Here is a 17,650-nt window from a genome sequence, read left to right as displayed (position 1 = left end):
TAGGTTACGTTGCGCTGTTATGCCTCGCTACGCTATGTTAGGTTACGTTATACCATGCCCTGCTAGGCTATGTAAGGTTACGTTATGCCATGCCCTGCTAGGTTATGTAAGGTTACGTTATGCCATGCCCTGCTAGGCTATGTAAGGTTACGTTATGCCATGCCCTGCTAGGCTATGTTAGGTTAAGTTATGCTATGCCCTGCTCAGCTATGTTAGGTTACGTTATGCTATGCCCTGCTAAGCTAGGTTAGGTTATGTTATGCTATGGTTATGATATGCTATGCCCTGTTAGCTATGCTAGGTTACGTTATGCTATGCCCTGCTCAGCTATGTTGGGTTACGTTATGCTATGCCCTGCTCAGCTAGGTTAGGTTGCTTTATGCTATGCCCTGCTAAGCTAGGTTAGGTTACATTATGCTATTCCATAGCATAATGTAACCCAACATTGCTGAGCAGGGCATAGCATAATGTAACCTAGCATAGCTAACAGGGCATAGCATATCATAACCATAGCAGCTATGGTTATGATATGCTATGCCCTGTTAGCTATGCTAGGTTACGTTATGCTATGCCCTGCTCAGCTATGTTGGGTTACGTTATGCTATGCCCTGCTCAGCTATGTTGGGTTACGTTATGCTAAGCTATGTTGGGTTACATTATGCTATGCTCTGCTAAGCTAGGTTAGGTTATGTTATGCTATGGTTACGTTATGCTATGCCCTGCTCAGCTATGTTGGGTTACGTTATGCTATGCTCTGCTACGCTAGGTTAGGTTACGTTATGCTATGGTTACGTTACGCTATGCCCTGCTCAGCTAGGTTAGGTTACGTTATGCTATGCCCTGCTAAGCTATGTTAGGTTACATTGTGCTATGCATCGTTAGGCTATGTTGGGTTACATTATGCTATGCCTTGCTAGGCTATGTTACTTTATGCTATGCCTCACCAGGCTATGTTAGGTTACGTTATGCTATGCCCTGCTAAGCTATGTTAGGTTACTTCATGCTATGCCTTGCTAAGCTATGTTAGGTACGTTATGCTATGCCTCGCTAGGCCATGTTACGTTACGCCGTGTTAGGCCTCGTTGACTGTTATGATACATTATGCTATGCCTCGCTAGGCTGTGTTATGCTGCTTAGTGCTGTGCCTTGCTGGGCTATGTTGTTGCATTGCATTGTGCTGCACCTTGCTAGGCCGTGTTAGGTTACGTTACGCTATGTTGTGCCTCGCTAGGCTGTTGTGATACGTCATTCTGTGCCTCGATAGGCTGTTGTGATACGTTGTGCTGTGCCTTGCTAGGCTATGTTGTGTTGCATTATGCTATGCCTTGGTAGGTTATTTTGCGCTATGTTATGCCTTGCTAGGCTGTGTTGGGCTGTGCCTTGCTGGGCTATGCTGTTTTGCGTTGCATTGGGCTGTGCCTTGCTAAGCGTGTTGGGTAACGTTACGCTATGTTGTGCCTCGCTAAGCTGTGGTGATAAAGATGTGGCCTTTAAGAACGAACGTCTTCTCCCGCGGCATTCTGCAATTCGTGCCGCAGCTTGCTGCGGCTTCCCGCACTTCTGTTCGGGGGGACTATCTTAGCAATCACCTTAATGTGTTTCGCTTCACAGAATATCCACCAGGTGGCACATAAGAACCCTGTTTCTCTTAAACACTCAAAGGTTTTTTAAGATTGTATAATATGTTTATATTATTAATTTACATTTAAAAAATTTAGATTTTTTATTTTACTTCACATTACATCAGAATTGTGAGAAAATATCCACAATAAAATATAATTATAAAGACGTATGAAACACCGTTGGCTATGGGATTTTTTAAATTAACATTTGTTCTTCTTCTTCTTCTTCTTCTTCTTCTTCTTCTTATTATTATTATTATTATATGTTGCCTACATTTACTCAAATAATAGCAATGTAAAATATAAAGGAAATCAAAGTTCAAGTTAGGCATAGCATATAAGTGACATTAAGAGATTTTATTAAGTTACTTTAATCATTTATTTTAGAGATATTTATAGAAATATCTCTAAAATCATTTATTTGCATTGCCTTCTGTATTGCATTTGTTTTTGTACATTTACAGGTGCACAAATACTGGCTAATTTTAATTTCATTAAGACACTGCTGTGTTCTGTATTGATCAACATGAGTGAATGAGATCGACACTCTCATTCACTCATGCAATCACACACTACGGACAATTTTCCAGAGATGCCAATCAACCTACCATGCATGTCTTTGGACCGGGGAGGAAACCGGAGTACCCGGAGGAAACCCCCGAGGCACGGGGAGAACATGCAAACTCCACACACAAGGAGGAGGCGGGAATCGAACCCCCAACCCTGGAGGTGTGAGGCGAACGTGCTAACCACTAAGCCACCGTGCCCCCTGTTGTAAACTTTTTCCAGAGAAGACCAGGAGACTTGGATATCCTTGTGCAGTAGTCTTTATTGTAGATACACGATGAAACGAGTCTGCAAGTCAGAGCGTACTGGCACGGGCGCTGCAGTCATCAAGTCTGACTTAAAGTTGTAATACATTGTAAATATACACATTTTAGGGGGCAGTCCAATCAGATAGAGACAAAACACTCGGGTGACAATCAAAGCATGAAAGGATGTAACAGCCCCCACACCAGATCCTGGAATTTCACCCACCCTTAATCCCATTAACATAACAGTCTTTCTCAGACCCCTTCATTATCATAGAAACGAGTTCACCTCTGATGCTTGCCATTCCTTCTTGACTCAGTCCTTGAAACCCATTGCCACCTTAAACAATGGGACAAATGGTGCAAAGAGACAGATGATACCCTGAGTTACCTTGTCCCTTTCCTTTGATATTTATGAGATACAGGAACCACAAGTCTAATGTGAAGTTTGAATTTAACTAGCATTGTAACTTTTGTAACTGTTGATTTGGCTTCTACATGATCCACAAAATATGCTAGAACTAAAAGGAAATAAAACAATGACTTAAAATTATTTTCCCACAATTCCCCCTTTGAGAGTTCTAATAACTCTCACAATATATTTAAGTCAATAATAATAACAAAGTTAAAATCATGCTCAGTTTTCTATTTACAAAATATATCTGGCTTGAGTGCTTTAACATATAGCCAGTATTCTTGCAACTTTGAGTTGCAGGCAAAAGAAAACTTCTTAAGGGCAATAGTTCTTTGTTGTTTCCTGGAGTCCAAAGCTTCTGCAGTGCACATTGTAGCTTGATATATGATGTCCCTTTTGTCATCAGGTAAATGAAGACAGTGAGAATTGATGTTGTCTGCCAGTCCTGAGCAGTTGTTCTGCAGATGTCTTCAGATGTCAGTGTTTTGGTGCTTCTGCTGCCTTGGTTGTCGCAGTGCTTTTCAGTCCTTGTATCTGTAACACAAACATAAGAAGGCGAGCGAGAGAGAAGCAGGAGAGCAATATTTCCATACTACAGTTTATATTCAGGATCTATGTGATCGTATAGTTTTTAGTTTCAGAATCTCTGTGATCGTATAGTTTTTTAGTTTACTTTCCCTAATCTGCAGTGTTATGACACCTAAGGACCAGTTAGGTAGGGATAAGCTAATAAAAGGGGAATTCTATAAGGAAGTCTTCACCACCGGGTTGACCCCCGAGGCCTACTGCCTTCGGTTCCTCCCTGGGCTCCTTACTGGTCTGTGTGTCCTAGTCTATCCCTGCAGGTGATAGATCTACTTAACAGTGTGAGACATGAGTCCTGAGACTTTTTCCTTGAAATAGTAGCATTCTGGCAACTTCCTTTTCCTGTAAAATAGATCCTGTTTGCTCTCTGTACTTGACCTGATGCTTGTGGTCTATATGGACAATGAAGATTCCACTTCATTTTAAGCATTCGGGCAACTTCTTTCAATGATTTCAAAATCTACAACTACCGAGACATCAGTTTTTCCCTTACATAGGTTCATTGAGATTTAATCTACCTGTAAGTGTTGAAAAGGCCCTGGTGGGGCTGGGGTATGTGCTGCTGATGGGATGTTATTCTGTTGGCATACAACCGTGTTTGTCTGGCTCTGTGGCTATACCTCTAAAAGCCGGATTCCAGGATTCCACCAGTGATTTGACAAAGGTTGAATCATTGCTGCTGGACTAATGTGACCTAAGTTATGTAACTGCTGAGCCAAATATGGCAGAAGTGATTCTGATGCCATATATTTTCCCCCTTTGGTCCAGCAGCCTGTAAAATTAACCATGGCTCCCTTATATAACCATTTCCATGCTTCATACATTGGAACATCTTTGTAGAGGTCTGTTAGGGAGTCTGGAGGCATAATGACACCGGTTGTTGTCATTCTAGTACCCACTTGCACTGTACTGTATGAACAGGCTTTTTTAGCAGCTACGTCTGCAAGAGCTTTACCCTGTGATTCTGCAGTGTTAGGTTTAGAATCTGGGAGATGACTAGAAGCTACTACATCAGATACAGAGGTCATTGCTTTTCCTGCTCTATTATTCCCTCCAATGACTTGAGCTGAACCATCAACAAACAATTCAAAATCAGCATTATTTAGCAGAGTCTCTGCAATAGCATTTGAAGATGAGTGTGTAAGCATAACAGTCATTAGTCATTTCTTCATCCTCTAAAGGAACATCAGTCATTGCAGACCTCACACAAGAGGATGGGTTAGTGACAGGGGCATGGTCCAAAACCAAGTTGAGGGCTGTGAGAGTAGTTAACCAATTTCCCCAACAGGAGGAGGTGATTTTAGCTTGATTCTTTGATGTGGATACTGAATTTGGGCACCTGACTTTTATTGTTTGGCCTAAAACTGCATTTGTACAGGCCTGAACAAACTGTCCTAGGGTTTCACTAGAAAGAGGATGAACTACCTCTGGGTTATAAGCAGGCTGGGTGGGTGAGGGGTTATGTTGTAAATTTCTTCTGCTATCTTGCTGCTTTTTCCTACAGTATTTTACCCAGTGCCCTGATTTTCCACAATGGTTACATGTTCCCTCTCTCTTAGGGAATCCGGGTTCTTGCCTAGTCTCTGCATAGGAATTATTTAGCGATGCTGCGGCTGTTCTGACTTTTATCTTAACATCAGAATCCCTTTCCCAGATGGCTAACCTGTCCAAGTTGCTTTTCAGTGTTTGAATAGACCAAGTAAGGTCTAAGAAAGGCAAAGCATTCCTGTACTCTGATGAAAGGCCATCAAACCATGCCCTGACTAATGGTCCCTTATCATCTAATACATCATCTGGACTGTTAGCTATTCCACTGTATGCAACAGCTGATTGACAAAATCTTTCAGTGTATTCACTTACAGTTTCTTCCTTTTTTTGCACACAACTAGTGACTCTGGCCCAGTCAATCTTTGGCCCAATAATATCCTTCAGTATCCTAAGGACTCCTTCTCGAAACTCATCTTTGCTATCATGTTTGAACTCCGAACTATTCACAGCACTTTCAAAGCAATTAAATTCTGACTCTGTTAACACCTGAGACATAAGTTGAGTGACCTCCGCTAGAGACATGTCATAGAGACGCAATTTTTTTGATAATGCTCTCCTAAATTCAGAAAAGTTAGCACGTGCTGATGGCAAACTTTGAGAAAGTCTCTCTATTGCTTCAGGCCCTAAAGCTTTAATGACAGTTTGCACTTGTAATGTTGGAGATGGGCCAGTAGTATTTTCTACCTCCTCTATTCTACTCTGAACCCTTTTTCGTGCTCCACACACAAGGGCATTGACCGGCTGATCAGTAAGGTCACTAAAGGACACATTGTCTCCCTCTTGGTTAAACAAAGACTCCAAGTCAGGATATACATTTTCTGACGGCGTTGACTTTTTTACACAACTTTTTCCTGAAGCCTTGCTGTGCCCTAACTTCTTAGTGATGGAAGATAATCGAGCACGTAATTCTTTGTTTTGCTCTTCTAGCTCTGCAATACGTTGGGCATGCTCATGTGCTGAGGAAACACAAAATTCCATGTGGCAACAGATAATTCCTTTGACGTTTTTCTTTCTGATACAAGCACCTAGCACCTTTTTGCACTCTTCAATAGACCATACTTTGTCTGGATGAATGCCATATTTCTTTGTCAAATTCTGTTTGACTGTGTCTGTCACTATAGCATTCATTTGCTCTGCCAACATTGATTTGAACTCTCCACTAGTCCACAAAGGGGTAGCTAATCCACCTTTTTCAGTAGTGGGGATCAGACTTGCATTCTTTTTAAACATTTTGATTGCTATGGGATTTCTCTTTTTAGACAATCTACTGTTAGTTTCTCTAAAGTAGGGAATAACCCATAACTGTTTCTAATTTCTAGAGGATAACACAAAATTCTTCCCTGATATACAGGGGATAAACCAAAACTCTTCCCCGATAAACAGAGGGTGACTCAAATTTCTTCCCTGATGAACAGAGGATACACCAAAATTCTTCCCTGATCAACAGAGGATAACTCAAATTTCTTCCCTGGTAAACAGAGGATAAACCATTCTTCCCTGATCAACAGAGGATAAACCAAAATTCTTCCCTGATCAACAGAGGATAAACCACAAAAATTCTTCCCTGCCTGAACAGAGGATAGCCTAAAATTCGTCCCTGCCTACACAGAGGATAAACCAAACTTGTAGTTAACCAAACCCTGCAGCTGTTTGTTAACTCTTCCCTGACAAAGCAGAGGATAACCACATGTATACTGGTCTGTAGGTTCTTTGGATAGAGTGACACTCACCAAATCAAAGTTGAGTTGGAAAAAAAATCTGAAGATTCTGGAGCTTGAAGTTTTGAAGAAGTTTAGTGAGATGAGAAGCTCTATCCGGGTCACGGCACCATCTGTAGTAAACTTTTTCCAGAGAAGACCAGGAGACTTGGATATCCTTGTGCAGTAGTCTTTATTGTAGATACACGATGAAACGAGTCTGCAAGTCAGAGCGTACTGGCACGGGCGCTGCAGTCATCAAGTCTGACTTAAAGTTGTAATACATTGTAAATATACACATTTTAGGGGGCAGTCCAATCAGATAGAGACAAAACACTCGGGTGACAATCAAAGCATGAAAGGATGTAACAGCCCCCACACCAGATCCTGGAATTTCACCCACCCTTAATCCCATTAACATAACAGTCTTTCTCAGACCCCTTCATTATCATAGAAACGAGTTCACCTCTGATGCTTGCCATTCCTTCTTGACTCAGTCCTTGAAACCCATTGCCACCTTAAACAATGGGACAAATGGTGCAAAGAGACAGATGATACCCTGAGTTACCTTGTCCCTTTCCTTTGATATTTATGAGATACAGGAACCACAAGTCTAATGTGAAGTTTGAATTTAACTAGCATTGTAACTTTTGTAACTGTTGATTTGGCTTCTACATGATCCACAAAATATGCTAGAACTAAAAGGAAATAAAACAATGACTTAAAATTATTTTCCCACACCCCCTATGGGTAATATAATATATGGGTAATATAATGCGTCATTTTTGTTAACCTCGTGGAAAATTTTGGGCAAAAATTTCTTGTTTGATGTTTTGTTTAATGACAATATTACTGCAACATAGGTTTAGTTGAGACTTTACAGTCTCAAAGGGGGGAGTAATGTGTGAAAAAATCTTTGAACTCAAGAATGCCCCAAAAGCAAAGTGATGTGCTTTAAAAGTATTGTAATTGGTGTCATAAGACACATGGGAATATACCCCAGATGTTATAATAATTTTAAGGCAATATATAACTAACATAAAAATAATCACACACAAGTCAGAAGGTAAACAAGAAAAGAGGAAGTTTATTGTAGCAATAAACTTAGTAAAAATAAAGAGAGCCAGAGCTATCAGGCCTGGGGGAAGTAGGGGTGTAATCTGGGGATCCAGGCCTAGGAGAGGGAGAAGAAGGAGTATAGGCCAGGGATCCAGGCTCAGAGTTAGAGGGAGAAGATGCTAAAATGGGAGAGAGAGGGCGGATATAGGTGAAAGGAGGAGATGAGGGACGTGGAGGAGAAGCAGGAGTTGTAAGCTCAGAGCAGCAAGGTTCAGCATGAGGACAGCCTTCAGTTTGTGTTCTCTGGTCCACGAGGTCAGACAAAGGAGTCTGGGTGGAGGAAGGGCGAGTCAGAATTTTTTTCACAATGTGTGAAGGGAAGCTCAGGGAGTTCAGGGGAACAAAGCTGTTCCAGGAACAAACAGAGCACATGAGTGATATGACGCAGCTGATATCGACGATAGCCAGTCATGACCTCAGCAGGAACTGGCCTCTTGTAAGGAGGAGGGTGAGAAATCCAGACTGTTCGACCAGCTGGATGAACCTGCTGACTCTGAGGTTGAGAATTTAATGGGAAAAAGGGAGTAACCTTTAGTAGAAATAAAGGAACTAAAGCTTAAAGTATGCATGAGCAAGCCCAATCTGGGAAATGACAGGTTGAGATCATAATAAGTTCATAGGTTCAGCAGGCTTAAGGAGTCAACATAGAACTCCATTCAAATACCAATCAACAATATAAGAGCGAGAGCTTAGCAATAATAGCAATACAACATAATCAGCATAGGTAAGAACTTTTATAATAACCCAAAACTCATAAAGTTAACATTTAATCAGTAGAAAATCATATACGGTAGAAAAATAGCAAGAAAAGAAATGAGGAAAACTTACTCATTGTAGCTGAAAAGAGGATTAATCCACAAGACGTCTGTCATGAAAGACTGAGCGACAAATGTGACATTAGCAAGGAAGTAAAGCTCTCTTGAGCACATTTTTTTTTAAAACAATGACGAAAGAGGTCGGAAATAATAGGAAATCAAATAGATAGGAAAATCCATATATGGGCATATGAGTAAAGGTCAGTCGATGATTCTGGGAAATAAAGGGAATTCAGAAAAACAGGATATTAGTCACTTAGGAGGCGTATGAGGTAATTCTGGAAAATAATGGGATTCCAGAGAAGTCATGTAAATGATCAGGTGGGGCTTCAAGTGCAGCTTTGAGAAATAATAAGAAATTGCCTAAAAGTATGTAAATTAAAAGAGGAGGTGCTTAGAGGTGCAAGGCTGTTTTTGTAGTATGGGCGATATGATTTTCAAAAGACAAGTTGCTGTCTAATATAACACCCAGGTCTTTTACTGCCGAGCTACTAGTAACAGAACATGTTTCTGTGTACTGGTTTTTGGACCTATAAGTAGTATTTCTGTCTTATAGGAGTTTAATAACAGAAAATTACAGCTCATCCAATCTTTTATCTCTCTAAGGCACTGAGTTAATTTGGACAATTCAGCTATTTCATCTGGTTTTGATGAGATATATAACTGTATATCGTCAGCATAACAGTGGAAATTAATCCCATGTCTTCTAATAATGTTCCCTAACGGAAGCATGTATATCGAGAAAAGCAGAGGTCCAAGGACTGATCCTTGAGGGACCCCCCTAATTAACTGGCAATAAACTGGAGGATTCACCATTTAAATCTACAAAATGGTATCGATAAGACAGGTAGGATTTAAACCAACTTAAAGCCTGTCCATGAATACCTGTGTAATTTTGTAAGTGATCTAGGAGAATGTTGTGATCTATAGTGTCGAATGCAGCACTAAGGTCAAGTAGAACTAATAGTGACATACAGTCTTGGTCCGAAGCTAAGACCAAGTCATTTGTAACTTTAACAAGTGCAGTTTCTGTGCTACAATGGGGCCTGAAACCTGATTGAAACTCTTCGAGGATATTGTTCTCCTACAAGAAGGAGCACAATTGAACAAACACAACCTTTTCTAGTATTTTAGATATAAACGGAAGATGTGAAATAGGTCTGTAATTTGATAGTTCGTTAGGATCTAAATTAGGTTTCTTAATGAGTGGCTTAATAACTGCCAACTTGAAAGATTTAGGGAAGTAACCTAAAGATAGCGAGTAGTTAATAATATTGAGAAGAGGCTCACCGGCTTTATGTAACACTTCTTTCAGTAATTTAGTTGGAATGGGGTCTAGTGAACAAGTTGTTGATTTAGCTGTAGTAATAAGTTTATCTAACTCTTCCTGTCCTGTACTTGTACAACACTGTGGTTGTGAGTGCTCTCACATGTTGAACATCACCTATTTTGTTCCTGATGCTTTTAATTTTATCAGTAAAGAATCTCATAAAATCCTCACTACTGAACTGTGATGGAATAGTGTGTTCACATTTCTGTTTTTTTGTTAATCTAGGCACTGTACTAAATAAAAACCTGTGATTGTTCTGGTTATTTACTATGAGTTTGCTCAGGTGCTCAGCCCTAGCAGTTTTTAGAGCCTGTCTATAGTTGGACATACTTTCCTTATACGCAATTCTAAAAACCTCTAATTTAGATTTTCTCCACTTTCGCTTGAGGTTACGGGTCTCTCTCTTGAGGGTAAGAGTATGACTATTATACCACGGTGCAGGTGTTTTGTCTCTAACCTTCTTTGATTGGATGGCGGCAACAGTGTCTAATGTGCTAGTGAATGTAGCGCCTATGCTGTTAGTCATTACATCTAGATGGTTTGTGTTTAAGGGTACAGTAAGAAGTCCAGACAGATCAGGCAGATTATTTGTGAATCTGTCTTTAGTGGTCAGAATAATAGTTCTACCGAGTCGATAACATGGTGAGACACAGTTAGTCTGTTCTACAGGTCATGTGTACAGTATGAGGTAATGGTCTGTGATGTCATCACTTTGAGGTATGATATCTATATCAGTGACATCTATTCCGTGTGATATTATTAAATCTAGTGTGTGATTAAGATGATGTGTTGCTGTAGTGATGTTTTGTTTAAGCCCAAATGAGTTGAGTAGGTCCATGAATGTCCTAAAGCATCGTTTGTATCGTCAACGTGAATGTTAAAGTCTCCTACAATTAATGCTTTATCAAAGTTAACCAATAGGTCCGAAAGAAAATCTGCAAACTCTCTAAGAAAGTCAGTGTAGGGCCCTGGGGCTCTATACACGGTCGCTAGAGCAAATGACATCATGGATTTTTTCGTATGCATGTGCGAGAGTGCAACATTAAGAACATGCACTTCAAAGATATTAAATCTATACTGTGTTCTCTGGGTAACAGTGAGGAAATCACTAAAGATAGTGGCAACACCAGCTCCACTTCCAGTCTGACGAGGCCTGTGCTTATAGATATATCCTGATGGTGTAGACTCATTTAGACCGATGTAGTCATCTGGTTTAAGCCAAGTTTCAGTAAGGCAGAGTGCAGTAAGGCTATTTTCTGAGATGATTTCTTTTACAATAAGTGCTTTGGGTGATCTAATGTTCAGAAGCCCAAACTTCAGGAACTGTTTTTGTTTGTTTCTTTGCCATTTTTCTGGTCTAATTACACTAAGATTATTTTGAGAACTTCTCAAGCATTTACTTTTTGATCTCACTACTCGGGGAACAGACACAGATTCTCTAGGATGAGCTATGTGTGTATTTGTATCAATGTGATGAGGTGAAGGATGGCTATTAAAATTTAGATTTAAATCAGTTAATTACAATAATTAATACAGGTATGTTTCAGAGACAAAACATCCCAGATTAAATGATGTAAGGAATGCTATAAGAGCAGAGCTTTGTGGACCAGGGGAGTTGTTTGGTTACCAGACAATGTGGTTAGAACTTCAGCAGAAACACAAGTTGTGTGTTAAACCTGATGACATTATGCTGTTTTGCTGCAAGAACTTAATCCATAAGGAACACGTCGTAGATCATTGTGAGCATTGAGTAGGTGACTATGAAATGATCTGAGATACTTTGATTAACATTTTGAAACATTTTATAATGGATTTAATATTTTCTCCTGGCACAACTTTATTGGCAGATATGGTGACTTTGAAGAGAAATATCGTAATTCTACAGTTTTTTCCACATGGACTGCAGAAATTTGACATATTATAATCCACAGTAAGGACAATACATTTTTACACATTTCGACTTTCTACTGCCCCTCCTCGAACCGCCACCTTATTGTGGTGGAGGGGTTTGCGTGCCTGAATGATCCTAGGAGCTATGTTGTCTGGGGCTTTCTGCCCCTGGTAGGGTCTCCCAAGGCAAACAGGCCCTGGGTGACAGGCCAGACAAAGAGCGGTTCAAATACCCCTCATGAGTAATTCAATAGCAAGGTCCGTGACGTCGCCCGGTATGGCGCAACCGGGGCCCCACTCTGGAGCCGGGCCCGGGGTTGGGGCTCGCATGCGAGCGCCTGGTGGCCGGGTCTTACCCAACGGGGCCCGGCCGGGCTCAGCCCGAAGGAGCGACGTGGGGCCGATCTCCTGTGGGCCCACCACCTGCAGGAGGAACCATAAGGGGCTGGTGCAATGTGGATTGGGTGGCAGTCGAAGGCGGGGGCCTCGGCAACCCAATCCCCGGACACGGAATCTGGCTCTAGGGACATGGAATGTCACCTCGCTGGGGGGAAAGGAGCCTGAGCTGGTGCGGGAGGTTGAGAGATACCGACTAGAGATAGTTGGGCTTGCCTCCATGCACAGCTTGGGCTCTGGAACCCAACTCCTTGAGAGAGGCTGGACTCTCTACTACTCTGGAGTTGCCCACGGTGAGAGGCGGCGGGCTGGTGTGGGCTTGCTCATAGCCCCCCAGCTCAGCAACCATGTGTTGGAGTTCACCCCGGTGAACGAGAGGGTCATTTCCCTGCGCCTTTGGGTCGGGGATAGGTCTCTCACTGTTATTTGTGTTTACGGGCCAAATGGCAGTGTAGAGTACCCGACCTTCTTGGCGTCTCTGGAAGGGGCGCTGGAAAGTGCTCCGACCGGGGACTCCATCCTTCTACTGGGGGACTTCAACGCTCATGTGGGCAGCGACAGTGACACCTGGAGGGGCGTGATTGGGAGGAACGCCCCCCCCCCCCCGACCTGAACCCGAGTGGTGTTCTGTTATTGGACTTCTGTGCTAGTCACAGTTTGTCCATAACGAACACCATGTTCAAGCATAAGGGTGTCCATCAGTACACATGGCACCAGGACACCCTAGGTCAGAGGTCGATGATCGACTTTGTGGTTGTTTCATCTGACCTCCGGCCGTATGTCTTGGACACTCGGGTAAAGAGAGGGGCGGAGCTGTCAACTGATCACCACCTGGTGGTGAGTTGGCTCCGATGGCGGGGAAGGAAGTTGGACAGACTTGGCAGACCCAAACGTACTGTGAGGGTCTGCTGGGAACGTTTGACAGAGTCTCCAGTCAGAGAGATCTTCAACTCCCACCTCCGGCAGAGCTTCAACCAGATCCCGAGGGAGGTTGGAGACATTGAGTCCATTGAGTGGACCATGTTCTCCACCTCCATTGTCGACGCAGCCGCTCGGAGCTGTGGCCGTAAGGTCTCCGGTGCCTGTCGTGGTGGCAATCCCCGAACCCGGTGGTGGACCCCGGAAGTAAGGGATGCCGTCAAGCTGAAGAAGGAGTCCTATCGAGCCTGGTTGGCTTGGGGGAATCCGGAGGCAGCTGATAGGTACCGGAGGGCCAAGCGAGCTTCAGCCCGGGTGGTTGCGGAGGCAAAAACTCGGGTCTGGGAGGAGTTCGGTGAGGCCATGGAGAAGGACTATCGGTTGGCCTCGAAGAAATTCTGGCAAACCGTCCGGTGCCTCAGGAGGGGGAAGCAGTGCCCTGCGCACACTGTTTACAGTGGGAGTGGGAATCTGCTGACTTCGACTGGGGACATCCTCAGATGGTGGAAGGAGTACTTCGAGGTTCTCCCCAACCCCACCGACATGTCTTCCATTGAGGAAGCAGAGACCGAGGGCTCAGTTGTGGACTCGTCGATCTCCCAAGCTGAGGTCACTGAGGTAGTTGAGAAGCTCCTCAGTGGCAAGGCACTGGGGGTGGATGAGATCCGCCCTGAGTACCTCAAGTCTCTGGATGTTGTGGGGCTGTCTTGGTTGACACGCCTCTGCAATGTCGCGTGGAGGCTGGGGACAGTGCCTCTAGACTGGCAGACTGGGGTGGTGGTCCCTCTGTTTAAGAAGGGGGACCGGAGGGTGTGTTCCAACTACAGGGGGATCACACTTCTCAGCCTCCCTGTAAAAGTCTATGCCAGGGTACTGGAGAGGAGAATTCGGCCGATAGTCGAACCTCGGATTCAGGAGGAACAATGCAGGTTTCGTCCCGGTCGTGGAACACTGGACCATCTCTATACCCTCGCCAGGTTGCTGGAGGGTTCATGGGAGTTTGCCCAACCAGTACACATGTGCTTTGTGGATCTGGAGAAGGCATTCAACTGTGTCCCTCGTGGTGACCTGTGGGGGGTACTCTGGGAGTATGGGGTTTGGGGTCTTCTTCTAAGGGCTGTCCGGTCCCTATATGACCGGAGCAGGAGTTTGGTTTGCATTGCCGGCAGTAAGTCAGACTTGTTCCCGGTGCATGTTGGACTCCGGCAGGGCTGCCCTTTGTCACCGGTCCTGTTAATTACCTATATGGACAGGATTTCTAGGCGCAGTCGGGGGCCGGAGGGAGTCCGGTTTGGGGACCACAGGATTTTGTCTCTGCTTTTTGCAGATGATGTTGTCCTGTTGGCTTCTTCAAATCAGGACCTTCAGCGTGCACTGGGACGGTTTGCAGCCGAGTGTGAAGCGGCGGGGATGAGAATCAGCACCTCCAAGTCCGAGGCCATGGTTCTCAACCGGAAAAGGGTGGCTTGCCCTCTTCAGGTTGGTGGAGAGCTCCTGCCTCAAGTGGAGGAGTTTAAGTATCTTGGGGTCTTGTTCACGAGTGAGGGAAGGATGGAGCGGGAGATCGACAGGCGGATCGGTGTATCTATTGCAGTGATGCGGTCGATATACCGGTCTGTTGTGGTGAAGAAAGAGCTGAGCCGCAAGGCGAAGCTCTCTATTTACCAGTCGATCTACGTTCCTACCCTCACCTATGGTCATGAGCTTTGGGTCATGACCGAAAGGACAACATCCCGGATACAGGCGGCCGAAATGAGTTTCCTCCGCAGGGTGGCTGGGCGCTCCCTTAGAGATAGGGTGCGGAGCTCGGTCACTCGGGAGGAGCTCAGAGTAGAGTCGCTGCTCCTCCACATCGAGAGGAGTCAGCTAAGGTGGCTCGGGCATCTGTTCCAGATGCCTCCTGGACGCCTCCCTGGGGAGGTGTTCCGGGCATGTCCAACCGGGAGGAGGCCCCGGGGAAGACCTAGGACACACTGGAGGGACTATGTCTCTCGCCTGGCCTGGGAACGCCTTGGTATTCCCCCGGAAGAGCTGGAGGAAGTGTCTGGGGAGAGGGAAGTCTGGGCGTTCCTGCTTAGACTGCTGCCCCCGTGACCCGGCCCCGGATAAGCGGTAGAAAATGGATGGATGGATGGATGGATGGATGGATGGACTTTCTACTCCTGCAGCCTGCTGTACTTCCTGTATATCTTAAGTGACAGATGTATCGTCCAATCAGCAGTAAGACTTCCATTGGCAAACTATACCTACATTTTCCGGTTTGTCTGAAATGTCGCGGTTTCTGGTTGTTTATTTTGTTTCCAGATTTTTTTATTTTGTTTTGCACTTCTTGGCCACCATACAAAACACTCCAGGCTGTTCTGATGAGTGTTAATTCGAATCCATTTGTGTGTGTTGAAAAAAATAAAGCCAAAAACTTAACAGCTTTGCTGGCAAAAGCTGTGGAGAAATACAACCAGGCGATGGAGTCCAACGTTCAGCTGGAGAACGAGAAGTTGGACCTGATGTACCAGGTGCACAAACTGGAAGACACAGTGCAGCAGCTGGAGGAGAAGCTCTCTGATTCTGCCATGATGTGTGGTGCCATAAAGCAGGTAAGTAAGACAATACTGGTGTTAAGCAGTTTAGTTAGAAATGGTTTGCGGACCCGTGATGAGCGTGATGAGTCACTTATAGCAAGATTTTCCTCTCATAAATGTTTTACTACTACTGTTATTGCAAAAAAAATCACTACAGTGTTACAATATAGCAATCAGTAACCCAATCCCCGGACACGGAATCTGGCTCTAGGGACATGGAATGTCACCTCGCTGGGGGGAAAGGAGCCTGAGCTGGTGCGGGAGGTTGAGAGATACCGACTAGAGATAGTTGGGCTTGCCTCCATGCACAGCTTGGGCTCTGGAACCCAACTCCTTGAGAGAGGCTGGACTCTCTACTACTCTGGAGTTGCCCACGGTGAGATGCGGTGGGCTGGTGTGGGCTTGCTCATAGCCCCCCAGCTCAGCAACCATGTGTTGGAGTTCACCCCGGTGAACGAGAGGGTCATTTCCCTGCCCCTTTGGGTCGGGGATAGGTCTCTCACTGTTATTTGTGTTTACGGGCCAAATGGCAGTGTAGAGTACCCGACCTTCTTGGCGTCTCTGGAAGGGGCGCTGGAAAGTGCTCCGACCGGGGACTCCATCCTTCTACTGGGGGACTTCAACGCTCATGTGGGCAGCGACAGTGACACCTGGAGGGGCGTGATTGGGAGGAACGGCCCCCCCGACCTGAACCCGAGTGGTGTTCTGTTATTGGACTTCTGTGCTAGTCACAGTTTGTCCATAACGAACACCATGTTCAAGCATAAGGGTGTCCATCAGTACACATGGCACCAGGACACCCTAGGTCGGAGGTTGATGATCGACTTTGTGGTTGTTTCATCTGACCTCCGGCCGTATGTCTTGGACACTCGGGTAAAGAGAGGGGCGGAGCTGTCAACTGAGCTGTCAACTGATCACAACTGATCACAGTATATGTATATGGGTGTGTTTTAGAAGTACGAGCAAGAGCAGCTGGCTTACAGCATCCTGAAGTCACAGTACAATCAAATGAAGGAAACTCTACAACATAACGATGCGCCACAGAGTGTAAGTTTTTCTACTCATATAATAATCACCACTGATGTGAACTCTTGTGTCTGCCAGTGTGCCAACATGCTTTGGGTGTTAAAATTTCAGGCATCTTTGGCTGAAGCTGAGGAGAAACACGAGCCGGCGATGGAGTCCAGTGCACAGCTGGATGACGAAAAGTCTGAGCTGATGTCCCAGGTGAACTCACTATGATGTTTAGTGCAGCAGCTGGAGGAAGAGCTTTCTGAGCCACGCAGGAATTGTGAAGAGATAACAGAGGTGGATGGAATAATCTGTGTGTGGGAACTTAGAGCCCGTCTCCAAATCGACATATCGCAGGGTGATTTGTACTTATATACTTTACAATACTTTTATACTTTAGAATTTTTAATTAAACTTACTTTACTGATAGCACTAACATTAATACAAATAAAACAATGAGAAAGCTCCTCAGACCTGGATGAGAATGAGCAAACTTCTTTATTGTGGTCAATCAGCCAACAATTCTCTAAGAGAAATTGCTAAGTTGAAAGTAACAAATTAACAAATGAAAAACCCATAAAAAGCATCTTCATGAAAAGCATCTGCATGCAATCAAAAACAAAACTCTCAAGACGTTCTTGCAAAGTAAAGTTTTTACGCCCCAAACCCCCCACCCCCACGTTGGAGTTCCACCTGGTGAACTTCCTCATATCACCTTATTTACCAGAATTACCTCCTATGTTTTCTAAATAACCTAACCTCCTGTTCACTACATTCCCCTTATTTTCCAGCACCTTTTACCCATATGCCCATTTATGGATTTTCCTCCCCTTAGTTTCCCGGGCTAAGGTCTGGGAACCAAGGTCTGGGAACCAGGGTCTTCTTCGTTCTACATAACAATTTATGAGCCATG

The 17,650-nt window shown here is 44.3% G+C and overlaps 1 protein-coding gene across 1 annotated transcript in view; it reads left to right on the top strand.

The window, feature by feature from the left end:
* Positions 1 to 17,650, top strand: part of LOC132858837 (NACHT, LRR and PYD domains-containing protein 12-like) — a 379,445-nt gene that overhangs the window by 100,686 nt on the left and 261,109 nt on the right. The gene's annotated exons all lie outside the window — the stretch shown is intronic.

Source organism: Tachysurus vachellii, chromosome 16, assembly GCF_030014155.1.
Source record: "Tachysurus vachellii isolate PV-2020 chromosome 16, HZAU_Pvac_v1, whole genome shotgun sequence".
NCBI lineage: Eukaryota > Metazoa > Chordata > Actinopteri > Siluriformes > Bagridae > Tachysurus > Tachysurus vachellii.
This window is presented reverse-complemented; position numbering and strand designations above follow the sequence as displayed.